We start from the raw sequence: 11,426 nt of genomic DNA, 5'->3' as shown, positions 1-11,426 counted from the left end.
TTGTTGCATGCATGTTATGTAGGTCGCAGTCTAGGTGAGTGACTGTTTTCTCTTTATCTCTTATACATATACTTTCACCCTTTGCTTCACGAGAGAAGAGTGACCACGTGAGAGTCTGATTTTGTTGGTCTTGCAGGGTCGATAGGTCAGCTTTATTTATGGACATCTTATAATTCGTTTGCGTAATGACCATTGTAGCTGTAACTGTTGATTTTAGTTTGCATTAAACTGGTTTAAGTAGACAATTAATAGCTAGCTCTGAGTTATCTTTTCCGTTCCATTAGTTTGCATTTAGTTTACTCGAGGACGAGTAAAGGTTTGGTTTGGGGAGATTTGATACGTGCATTTTATATAGTCCTTTTAGGCCTTTTTATGCACGTATTTCTATGCTCTTATCGTAGTTTATGCTACGAAATGCCCCGAATATGCTTCTTTGGTTTGTTTTGTCTTATTTGTAGGAATGAACCAGAAAATAGTGAAATCAAACCTTTTACCGTCCGTTTAGCATGCATTTGGAGGAAGAGTGAATTTGGAGCATGAATGTAGCTATTTTGAGAGGCGCAAAGAAGAAAGATAGCTAGGCGAGCAAAGGAAGAACTTCAAATTGCTAGTGCCTACTTTGAAGATCCATATCTCGCGTTCTACAACTAATATTCAGGTTATTTCTATTGCAGATGAAAGCTTGTCCTCTTAGCTTTCCAACGCCACCGGAATCGCCCTGTTTGCCCAAGTAACGAAGAAATGGCACCCGTTTGAAGTTCAGTGCGCAAAGCCGGAAATTGTTGCTGGAAAGTATTCGATCGAGTACAATTATGCTCGATCGAGTCCTTTTTCTACTCGATCGAGTAGTTTCATTTTAGGATTTACTCGATCGAGTAGATTTTCTACTCGATCGAGTGGTTTAAGCTTTAGTTTACTCGATCGAGTGGTTTTAAATCACTCGATCGAGTGGATTCTCTTACGGGCTGGGCTTTTAAGCTTTATTTCGCTATTAGGTTAATAACTTCCTATTTTCTTATAAATAGGAGAGTAGGACATCTTTTGTAAAGTACCCACACACTATCAGATGATGTTTTACTACTATTTTCTATTCTGCCTCTTATTTTCCGGATCTATTTCAGTAACCTTTCTCTCCCTTTTCCTCTTTAATTTAATGTTTGTTCCTCTTTCTCTCTTTATTTATGTTCTTTATTTAATTATGTCTAGCTAAATACCTCTGCTAGGATTAGGGAATTTAATGAATGGATGTTAATTGCTGATTAGGTTCTTAGATTCGTCGTTGTTGTTTAGTCTTTGTTGTTAATCGCTGCCCTTAACTGTATCTTGCTAGTTGATTCGAAGCAATTAGCCTTGTAATATTGGTAAACCTTGATCTGGACCAAAAGGTTGGAATAGGCGAGACCCGCAGTGAACAATAAGATGCTTTAGTGAGGGCGAAAGTTAAGCTAATAGTATTTTAGGGCGAATTGAGACCGAAAGGAGATATTCATTGCCCCTTAGACCGACACACCGACTGATCCGTGACCTTACTTGCAATTAACTGACGTTCATTGATGACCCGAAATCCTAGTTTCCCTTTTCTCTGTTAATTTCCCTTAATTCTTTCTCTCTTGCCTTAATCTCGTAGTTCAGTCAAAACATTTTAAACCCCCGTTACTCATAGACTAAAATTAGACAGATAAATCTCATTTTGCCTCTCTGTGGAGATCGACCCTACTTACCGCTAGCTTCTGTTAGTTGTACTTAGGTATTTATTTTTGGTACAGAAACGACCGTATCATTCAGGCATAGACTCCGTCTGCAAAGAGAATCAGAGCTTCAGCATTTCCTTTTTACAGAAAATCCATCTTTTGAAGAAGATAATTTCGATTCAGTAAACCAACTTGATAAAGATGCCGAACATTGCAGTCATTCAGAGCCTAAAGCATCATCAATTCCAAAGGGTTTCAATCTCCAGACTGAGGATGGGAATACATTTGACATCCGTCCGTCCTATATCAATCTGGTGGAGAGAAATCTCTTTAGAGGTGTGGCAGGTAAAGACCCAAGGAAGCATATGGAGGTGTTTACGGACTACTGTTCTACTATCCCTGCCACAAAGGGGGTAACTCAAGACAAGATTAAGAAGGTTCTGTTTCCTTTTTCTTTGACTGACTCAGCCAGGGAGTGGCTGACTGATTTGGACCGTACGGCCGCGGGGGTCACAGACTGTGAGACCCTTGCTCTTGCTTTTTATAAGAGATATTTCCCTCCGCAGCGCACGAATCAGCTGAGGGCCAAGATCACAAGTTTCAAACAGGCACCGAATGAAACTTTCTATGAAGCTTGGTGCCGTTTCAAGAGATTGGTGAGGTCTATTCCTCACCATGGTTTTGATCCGTGGTTCCTGTCCAATCAGTTCTACAATGGGCTATACGATGATCACAGAGCCATACTTGATGCATCATCCAACAGAAGATTTCAAAAGAACACCGACGATGATAAGGATGGGCTCTTATTGAAGAGATGGCGACCCACTGTGCTGAGTATGGGAACCCAAGGGATGGTATTAGAACAGTTCATGCATTCGATAAGCAAGTTGTGGCTCAGCGGGAAGCCATGAATGCTAGATTTGATAAGTTGGAGTTGCATTCTGCTGGGGAGCCTCAGACGGTCCATTTGCTTACTAGAGGGGAGACTGTCACATGTGAGAGGTGTGGGAGCAACGACGGTCACACTACTGTTGGCTGTCTTATAGAGAAGGAACATGTCCTTGCCTTTCAACAATACAAGCAAGGAGGGGGTTCCTACTATAATAACCAAGGGGCAGTCCACCCAAATTTGAGGTGGAGAAGTCAAAATGTGCTCAATCCTACCCCGACTGATCCGTGACCTTACTTGCAATTAACTGACGTTCATTGATGACCCGAAATCCTAGTTTCCCTTTTCTCTGTTAATTTCCCTTAATTCTTTCTCTCTTGCCTTAATCTCGTAGTTCAGTCAAAACATTTTAAACCCCCGTTACTCATAGACTAAAATTAGACAGATAAATCTCATTTTGCCTCTCTGTGGAGATCGACCCTACTTACCGCTAGCTTCTGTTAGTTGTACTTAGGTATTTATTTTTGGTACAGAAACGACCGTATCATTCAGGCATAGACTCCGTCTGCAAAGAGAATCAGAGCTTCAGCATTTCCTTTTTACAGAAAATCCATCTTTTGAAGAAGATAATTTCAGTTCTGTAAACCAACCAGTAAAGATGCCGAACATTGCCAGTCATTCAGAGCCTAAAGCATCATCAATTCCAAAGGGTTTCAATCTCCAGACTGAGGATGGGAATACATTTGACATCCGTCCGTCCTATATCAATCTGGTGGAGAGAAATCTCTTTAGAGGTGTGGCAGGTAAAGACCCAAGGAAGCATATGGAGGTGTTTACGGACTACTGTTCTACTATCCCTGCCACAAAGGGGGTAACTCAAGACAAGATTAAGAAGGTTCTGTTTCCTTTTTCTTTGATCGACTCACCGGGAGTGGTCGATCGATTTGGACCGTACGGCCGCGGGGTCCTGATCGTGAGACCCTTGCTCTTGCTTTTTATAAGAGATATTTCCCTCCGCAGCGCACGAATCAGCTGAGGGCCAAGATCACAAGTTTCAAACAGGCACCGAATGAAACTTTCTATGAAGCTTGGTGCCGTTTCAAGAGATTGGTGAGGTCTATTCCTCACCATGGTTTTGATCCGTGGTTCCTGTCCAATCAGTTCTACAATGGGCTATACGATGATCACAGAGCCATACTTGATGCATCATCCAACAGAAGATTTCAAAAGAACACCGACGATGATAAGGATGGGCTCTTATTGAAGAGATGGCGACCCACTGTGCTGAGTATGGAAACCCAAGGGATGGTATTAGAACAGTTCATGCATTCGATAAGCAAGTTGTGGCTCAGCGGGAAGCCATGAATGCTAGATTTGATAAGTTGGAGTTGCATTCTGCTGGGGAGCCTCAGACGGTCCATTTGCTTACTAGAGGGGAGACTGTCACATGTGAGAGGTGTGGGAGCAACGACGGTCACACTACTGTTGGCTGTCTTATAGAGAAGGAACATGTCCTTGCCTTTCAACAATACAAGCAAGGAGGGGGTTCCTACTATAATAACCAAGGCGCAGTCCACCCAAATTTGAGGTGGAGAAGTCAAAATGTGCTCAATCCTACCCCTCCTCCTCCACAGCAGCAGCCATATGTCCCTCCTCATAAGGCTCAACAAGGCTTTCAGAAGCCTCCTTCCTTTCCTACACCTAATCAAGGTGCATCATCTTCTAGTGGGGTAAGTGAGCTAGGTGAGTTGAAGACAATGTTGTAGTCTTTGATGAAGCAATGACAACTGAGTGATCAACAAAAAGATGTATCTATCAAGGCACTTGAAACTCAAGTTGCCCAGTTAGTCGCGAAGCAGTCCACAAGGAAACCGGGACATTTACCGTCACAAGCCGATAAGAATCCACATGAGACGGTGAATTTAATCAATTTGAGGAGCAGTTATTCATATGAAGGACCGAAATCAGACTCGGGGAAGGTAATTACTGCTGATGAAAAGTGTTCTGTTGAAGAAAAACAGCCGACGACAAAGAAAGTACTCGATCAACTAATTTTTGGGGGTCGATCGAGTAAAACTGCTGAAGAAAGGAATCGATCGAGTGAAATTTCTACTCGATCGAGTGAACAAGAAAAAGAAGTGCTCGATCGAGTAAATAAAACTACTCGATCGAGTGAATTTGCTGAAGAATCTGGTCGATCGAATGATATTTTTGGTCGATCGAGTAGTGCTGATAAAGAACAACTTGATCGAGAGCCTGCTAGTGCTTGATCGAGTGAAACATCGCCTGAAAGACCTCGTTCGAGAGGAAAGCAGTCCCATTCGAAGGATTTAGAGCTTGATCCGGCTGATACATTGGAAGAGAGGAACAAAGGGCTCGAGATACCCATCATGGTGCCCTTCCCGAGGCATTTGCAGAGTTCTAAGGCTAATCAACAATTCGGCAAATTTGCCGAACTCCTAAAAAGCTTGCAAGTCACCGTGCCATTCACCAAACTGCTGACAGGTACCCGCTTACCTTAAATTTATGAAAGAAATTTTGTCACGTAAGAGGCACATTAACGACCATGAGATGGTAGCTTTGACCGAGGTAGGGACGGCCCTAGTTCAGAATAAGTTACCTCCCAAACAGTCAGATCCGGGTAGTTTTTCGATTCCGTGTCATATTGGTACCCATTTGATTGATAACGCGTTATGCGATCTTGGTGATAGCGTGAGTGTCTTACCGCTGTCTCTGGCTAAGAGACTTGGTTTGACAAAGTTTAATTATGACTGTTCAGATGGCCGACTGTAGCATATCATGGCCACTAGGTGTCATAGAAGACATACCTGTTAAGATCGGGAGGTTCTTTATTCCCGTTGACTTCGTTGTACTTGACATCCCCGAAGATGCCCATACCCCTACTATTTTAGGGAGACCACTTTTATTCACTGCCCGTGCAGTAATAGACGTCGGGGGCAAGATATTGACTTTTCAGGTTGGGGACGAGGAATTGATATTCCATCAGTCTAAGTTCCGAAGGGCTCCCATGCAAGCTCAGCCTTGTAATGCCCTCTCTTCTACTAACCCTCCTACTGACACTCCAACTGAAGATTTGGAACATTGTGCTATTATCGAGACCTCTCCGCCTCAGGTTGAGAGCAAAAAGAAGGAAAGTTCATCGGTTTTCCTTGCTGCAGGTACAGATGAAAATAATGAAGGAGCTGTCAATGGTTTTTGTGCAATTAATGTCAGTCAATGTGGGAGTGATGACGTTAAAGCTGGTGCGAAAGGAGTAAGGACGAGAAAAGTTCGCGCGTATATGGACGTCAATTATTCTCCTCCTAACGATTCAAGTTCAAGCTCGTGGAAATTAAAGAGGACGATTAATGTTGCTGAGATGACGTCCTCCAGTCAGGAGCCCTCCAAGGGGCTACTGAATTGCTTTGAGAAATGAGCGGGGAAATGCCCCGTGTACCAATTTGTATAAACAATTTTTAATATCCGTCGGACTTGTTTATTGCTTTTAAATAGGACAATTAGAATTTAGACATTTTTAGTATAGATTAGAAGACTATAGACTGTTACTTTTCTTATTTGGTATTTTGGGATATTTTTGCAAGTGTTTTTATGCAGATTTGGGGAATTTTACGCAAATTCAAGAGCTTACACGAGGAAAAGAGCTCGATCGAGTACTTTTTGTACTCGATCGAGTGGAATTTATTCGATCAAATGGTTTCCAGTTACTCGATCGACAAAAGCTGAAAAGAGGAGTTCTCGATCGAGTAACTTTTTACTTGATCGAGTAGATTAATACAAGAAGTTCTCGATCGAGCAGTTCTAAACCACTCGATCGAGTGAAAGTGGAAATTGCATGCAGGGAGTCCCTTTAACTTCTTTATTTTTCCTATTACTTCATTTTATTCCCAATTTTTCACCCCTTCTTCCTTATTTGCGATTAAAAGAACCCCAAAATCTCCATTTTTTCCTGCCCATTTGACAAATCCACCACCTACATTTTGTTTATTGCTAATTAATCGTCCATAGCCCTCTACTTTTCCCTTGATTCGTGCTGTTTTACTCGGTCTATTAGAGGAATTAGGGTTCCATGGTTTTTCGATCAAAAATCGCCCATTTTGCTTGTTGATTGTCGATTAATTGTTCTTTGTAGGTTCTTTATCATCAAGTAAGTAATCCTTACTCTTTTTTATCCTTTAATTACTTTAATTTTTGCTTTTTATGAGGATAATCAAGAATTAGGGTTTCGGTTTTCATATTAGGTCGAATTTTTCGACTATAATTTTGATTCAATGGCTAATTTGTCTTACTTGATGCTTAATTCCCATGCCTCAATGATTTTTACATGATTAATTCGAATTTTATGGGAAATTTGCGATTAGGGCTAATTTCAGTCGAAATTTTCGACTGTTAACCGGTTTTTGCTGCTGCCATCTATTCAATTTGTCTCCATTGTTGCTTAAATTGCTGCTTCTGTCATCTGCCACCCCGCCCCTATTGCTGTTTACCTGCTATCATTCAAATTTTTGAGGAACACTTGGGAATTTCTGGGCTGTTAGTCGAATTTTTTGACTGTTTAGAGAAATTTTCATGCTGTTTTCACGCCGAATTCTTATTGCTTTTCCCTTGCCCTATTTTACTAGGATGGATTCTAGCTCTATGCCCTTCACTAGCTCGAATTCTAGTCCGTCCTTGTCTGAGATGGTGGTCCCTGCTGTCACCACCGCCTCCACTTCTATTAGTACCGCAGATCCCGTGTTCTTAGTCTTTGCTGCTGGTACTATTTTTACGCCTGCTAGCACTGCTGCTAGCCCTGTTTCAGCTGCCACCTCAGTCATAGCCACTACTACTGCTAGCACTGCTGCTAGCCTTTTTTCCTCAGTGGCGGTCACAGCTGCAGCCACAGCCTCTACTTCAGCCACGGTGAGCACACCTGTGGCGGACTCACCCGCAGTCCCAGCTGCTCTACGGGCGGCTCTAGTTCCCCGTACCGTCAAGGGACGGTCTCCTACTTCAGGTTCTAGAGGCCGGGGTCACGGTCGTGGTCGTGCCACACCTGCTGCTGGCTGTGTTACGATCCGATTGGACGACACTCTTGACTCCCACCCTGAGTACCCGCAGATAACTTTTGTTAACGGTATTCATCGTGAGAGGTTTTATAACTTGGTTGACTGTGACTTTCTCCCTACGCGCTTTCTTTGCGGTACGTCACTTCAGAGGCTCGGCTTCTACGAGGCAGTTTGTGAGCTTTTACGAGGTACGGGGATGGCCGGACTCATCACTATGACCGGCCACACTTTTAGGGAGCTGAGCCTTGAGTTCTTCAGCTCCTTCACCTTCTCCTCAGGGGCACACGACGCTGTCCCTAGTAGTCTTTCTGTGTCCTTCCGGTTGTATAACCGGACCTTTTCTATGACACTTGAGGAGTTTGGTACCCGACTCGGCCTTTGCTTTACGGGCACCACTGTTGCTCCTAGGAAGGTCATTTGTCTTCTTTGGCACAAACCCCTTTTCACGAGCGAAAGCTCACTCAGGTCCACCTACCCCCCGCCCGTTACTTTCTTAGACTGATGGGGAGCACTATTTTTGGCCGAAAGGAGCCAAACAACATCAACAACAACGAGCTCTCCATCTTAGGCGATTATCTGAACATCGACGGCGAGGGTCCCTTTTCCCTCAACATCGCTTATTTGACAGCCAGGTACTTCCAGGCTCAGGGAGAGAAGCTCATGGGCACTATCATCTGCGATGGCATAGCCACCTTTCTTGCCCATTCTCTCCTCACCGTCTTGCCTCGTGACTTACCTTACATAGACGGTGAAAGGTATCTGAGCCTAGCTGCCATGCACTCTCAGACTTGGCTGACCACAGACTACCGGACATGGAAGATAGATGGTTCCTTGTCCGTGGACCTTCCTTGTGACACCCTGTCTCGTCTAGCTCCTTTGCCCACTGTTGCACGGGGCGCCCGACCACCACCTCTACCTCAGTACCACCTCCAGGTCCGCCCACCTACTACTTTACCCGCCGCTAAGAAGCGGCGTAGACTCGACACTGGAGAGGGGTCCACACCTTCTGGGAGTGTCCAGCCTTTCACAACTACTCCCATCCCGACCTCTACTCCTACTCCTACTCCCGCACCCGCTGACCAGACACAGACACAGCCGGTCCTACCGGCTAATTTTGTACCTCCACCACTCTTTGAGGCGTCCTCGGTCATGGATCAAGGGCGCCGTGACGGTTTGTTAGTTTATATTGTAGAGAGACAGGCTCGTATGGAGCGGGACATAGCTTTAACTTTGTTCCCTCTATACGAGTATCACATGAGGTGACATCGTCCGATCCTAGAGGGTTGGCCACACCCTTCCTTTTACCGGTACCCAGCTGAGGGGTACCCGGAGTCTGCTAGTGAGGAGAACGAGGACGAGGACCCGGCGGCGGCGGCGGAGAGAGCTCGAGCTGAGCAGAGGAGGAGAGAGCAGGAGGTAGATTCGGACTTCACGGTGACGGTGGAGGACGTGCGTGACAGTGACGAGGAGGCTGACGAGTAGCTGCTGGTCTACTCACTTCCCCAGTTTTGTGGCTGGTTTGGGGAAGTTCGTGTTTTGTACGTTTATTATCGCTCTTTTATTTATTTTGTCTCCTTTTTATTTTATTGTTTTTCATTCTTTATTGGTTGTATATTCCCGTTCCCCTGTATATATCTGCTGGTGTAAGCTGGAGGACAACGAGGGCGTTGTCCGTTTTGGTTGGGGAGGGTATTGCATCCTTTTGAGTCTGCATTTGCATTTGTTTTGCATTCACGTTTATTTATTTCAGCTTGCATTGTTTATTTATTTAAAAATCAAAAAAAAAAACCAAAAAAATTAGAAAATTTCAAAAAAATTCAAAAAAATTCACGTTTATTTTTGCATATAGGTTGAGTCGGAACGGTTGACTTCCGTTATGATATTGCACTATAACTTGTCATTTTACTTGAGCCTTGCACTTCTGTTGACGGTTATTAACTTTGTCATACGCATAATCTACGAGTTTTTGTTCAAATATAGCTGACTGTTTAGACTTGACCTGATAAATTGGCAACCTACTTTACAATTTCTGAGGTTTAGAGCCCGTAACTGGTGACATTCATGACCAGTTCATTAGGAATTGAGAATAGTACTCCTTGCATAGCATGTTCATCATTTTTGCACTTTTATGACATTCGATTTCTTGTCAAATGCACACATTCGAGTTTGTGGTCGGTGTCACATGCAGGGGGTGCTTGCAAATTTTCCCCTTTTCTTATATTTTTCACCCATTTAGCTCCACTTAAGCCAAAACTTGCCTTTTTGACCCATTGGCTACATCCCAAACTGAGCCTGCCTAGTCAAGCTAGTTTAGCATGTCTTTTGTGGTATATTTTGTCCGTCTGCAGTTTGGCCCGTGTGTATATGATTGGAGTTGGTGGAAATTAAAGACAAAAAAAAATGAAATTGAAAAAAAAAAGAAGAAATCACGTTTAAAGTGAAGAACCAGAGAGAAAAGTTTCAAAAATATTGAGCTAGTTTGCTTTTTGAGTCCGTTTGTATTCACTTTTATCTCGTGACGGTCTCACTCCTCCGTTTTATTGCATATTTTTGAGGAGATGGTATATGTGATTAGTGAGTTGTGTGCCAAATGAAGGGCACTTGTACTTTATTTTTCAGTCAGTTGAGAATCGGACGGTCTTATATGGTCCTGTTTAGGAGCTAGCTTTGCGCTTTTACCTCCACATTACCATAACTTGTTTTGCCTTTTCTCACCTGAACCTCACTATTCCCATATCATTTGTAAGCCCTCGGCTGTGATGGACATTAATGGTTGGAGTGTGTGCATTAGTACTTGAATCGTCTTTCATTTTTATTGCATGCATGCTATGTAGGTCGCAGTTAGGTGAGTGACTGTTTCTCTTTTTCTCTTTCACATATATTATTCACCCTTTGCTTCATGAGAGAAGAGTGACCACGTGAGAGTCCGATTTTGTTGGTGTTGCAAGGTCGATAGGTTGGCTATATTTCTGAACAGCTTATTACTCGTTTGCGTATTGACGGCATAGCTATAACTGTTAATTTTTGTTGCATTAAATTGGTTCAAGTCGACAAGTTAAGTTAGCTCTAAGTTTTCATTTCCGTTCCATTAGTTGCATTTTTGTTTACTCGAGGACGAGTAAAGGTTCGGTTTGGGGAGATTTGATACGTGCATTTTATATAGTCTTTTTAGCCTATTTTAGCACGTATTTCTATGTTCTTTCGTACTGTTTATATTGAATTATGCCCCGAATTGGCTACTTTGCTTTATTTTGTCCATTTTGTAGAAATGAACGCGAAAGTAGTGGAATCGTACCATTTTCGTCCCTTTTTGCATGCATTTTGAGGAGACGAGATTGTTCAGAGTGAGATCTTGCATTGGGATGCGTGAAGGAATGGTCTACGGAGCAGTCGGTCACGAGTTTGAGCTGTTTTGGAGAAAGAACACTCGATCGAGTGGTTTCTATAGCTGAGAATGGTCGATCGAGTAATATTCTACTCGAACAAGAAGCGCTGGAATTAGAGGTTACTTGATCGAGTAACAATTCTACTCGATCGAGTAGATTATCTGGAGAAATGCTTGATCGAGTGGTTTCAGACTACTCGATCGAGTGGTTTTGGCTGTCGTGGGCTTTAATTAGCCCGTGAACTCGTTTTAGTTATTAGACTTAGCATTTTTTCTATTTAAACGTACTTCAACTAGGTCATTAGGATCCATGTTTTATCTTATCATTCATCTTCACAGTAAAAGACTGCGTTACTTTTCTTCCTTCCACTGTAACTTTTGCTTTCGGATTTTCT

General features: G+C 43.1%; 2 non-coding genes across 2 annotated transcripts; both read right to left on the bottom strand.

Annotated features, from left to right (window-relative positions):
- Positions 1-2,267: 2,267 nt before the first annotated feature.
- On the bottom strand, positions 2,268-2,373 carry LOC141636200 (small nucleolar RNA R71). The gene has a single exon (XR_012540828.1). It is a non-coding gene; the product is annotated as a small nucleolar RNA R71 (small nucleolar RNA).
- A 1,237-nt stretch (positions 2,374-3,610) lies between these two features.
- Positions 3,611-3,716, bottom strand: LOC141636199 (small nucleolar RNA R71). Its single transcript, XR_012540827.1, has one exon. It is a non-coding gene; the product is annotated as a small nucleolar RNA R71 (small nucleolar RNA).
- Positions 3,717-11,426: the final 7,710 nt, after the last annotated feature.

Source organism: Silene latifolia, chromosome Y (assembly GCF_048544455.1).
Source record: "Silene latifolia isolate original U9 population chromosome Y, ASM4854445v1, whole genome shotgun sequence".
Lineage (NCBI taxonomy): Eukaryota > Viridiplantae > Streptophyta > Magnoliopsida > Caryophyllales > Caryophyllaceae > Silene > Silene latifolia.
Note: the sequence above shows the minus strand (reverse complement) of the source record. Positions and strands in the feature narration are given on the sequence as shown.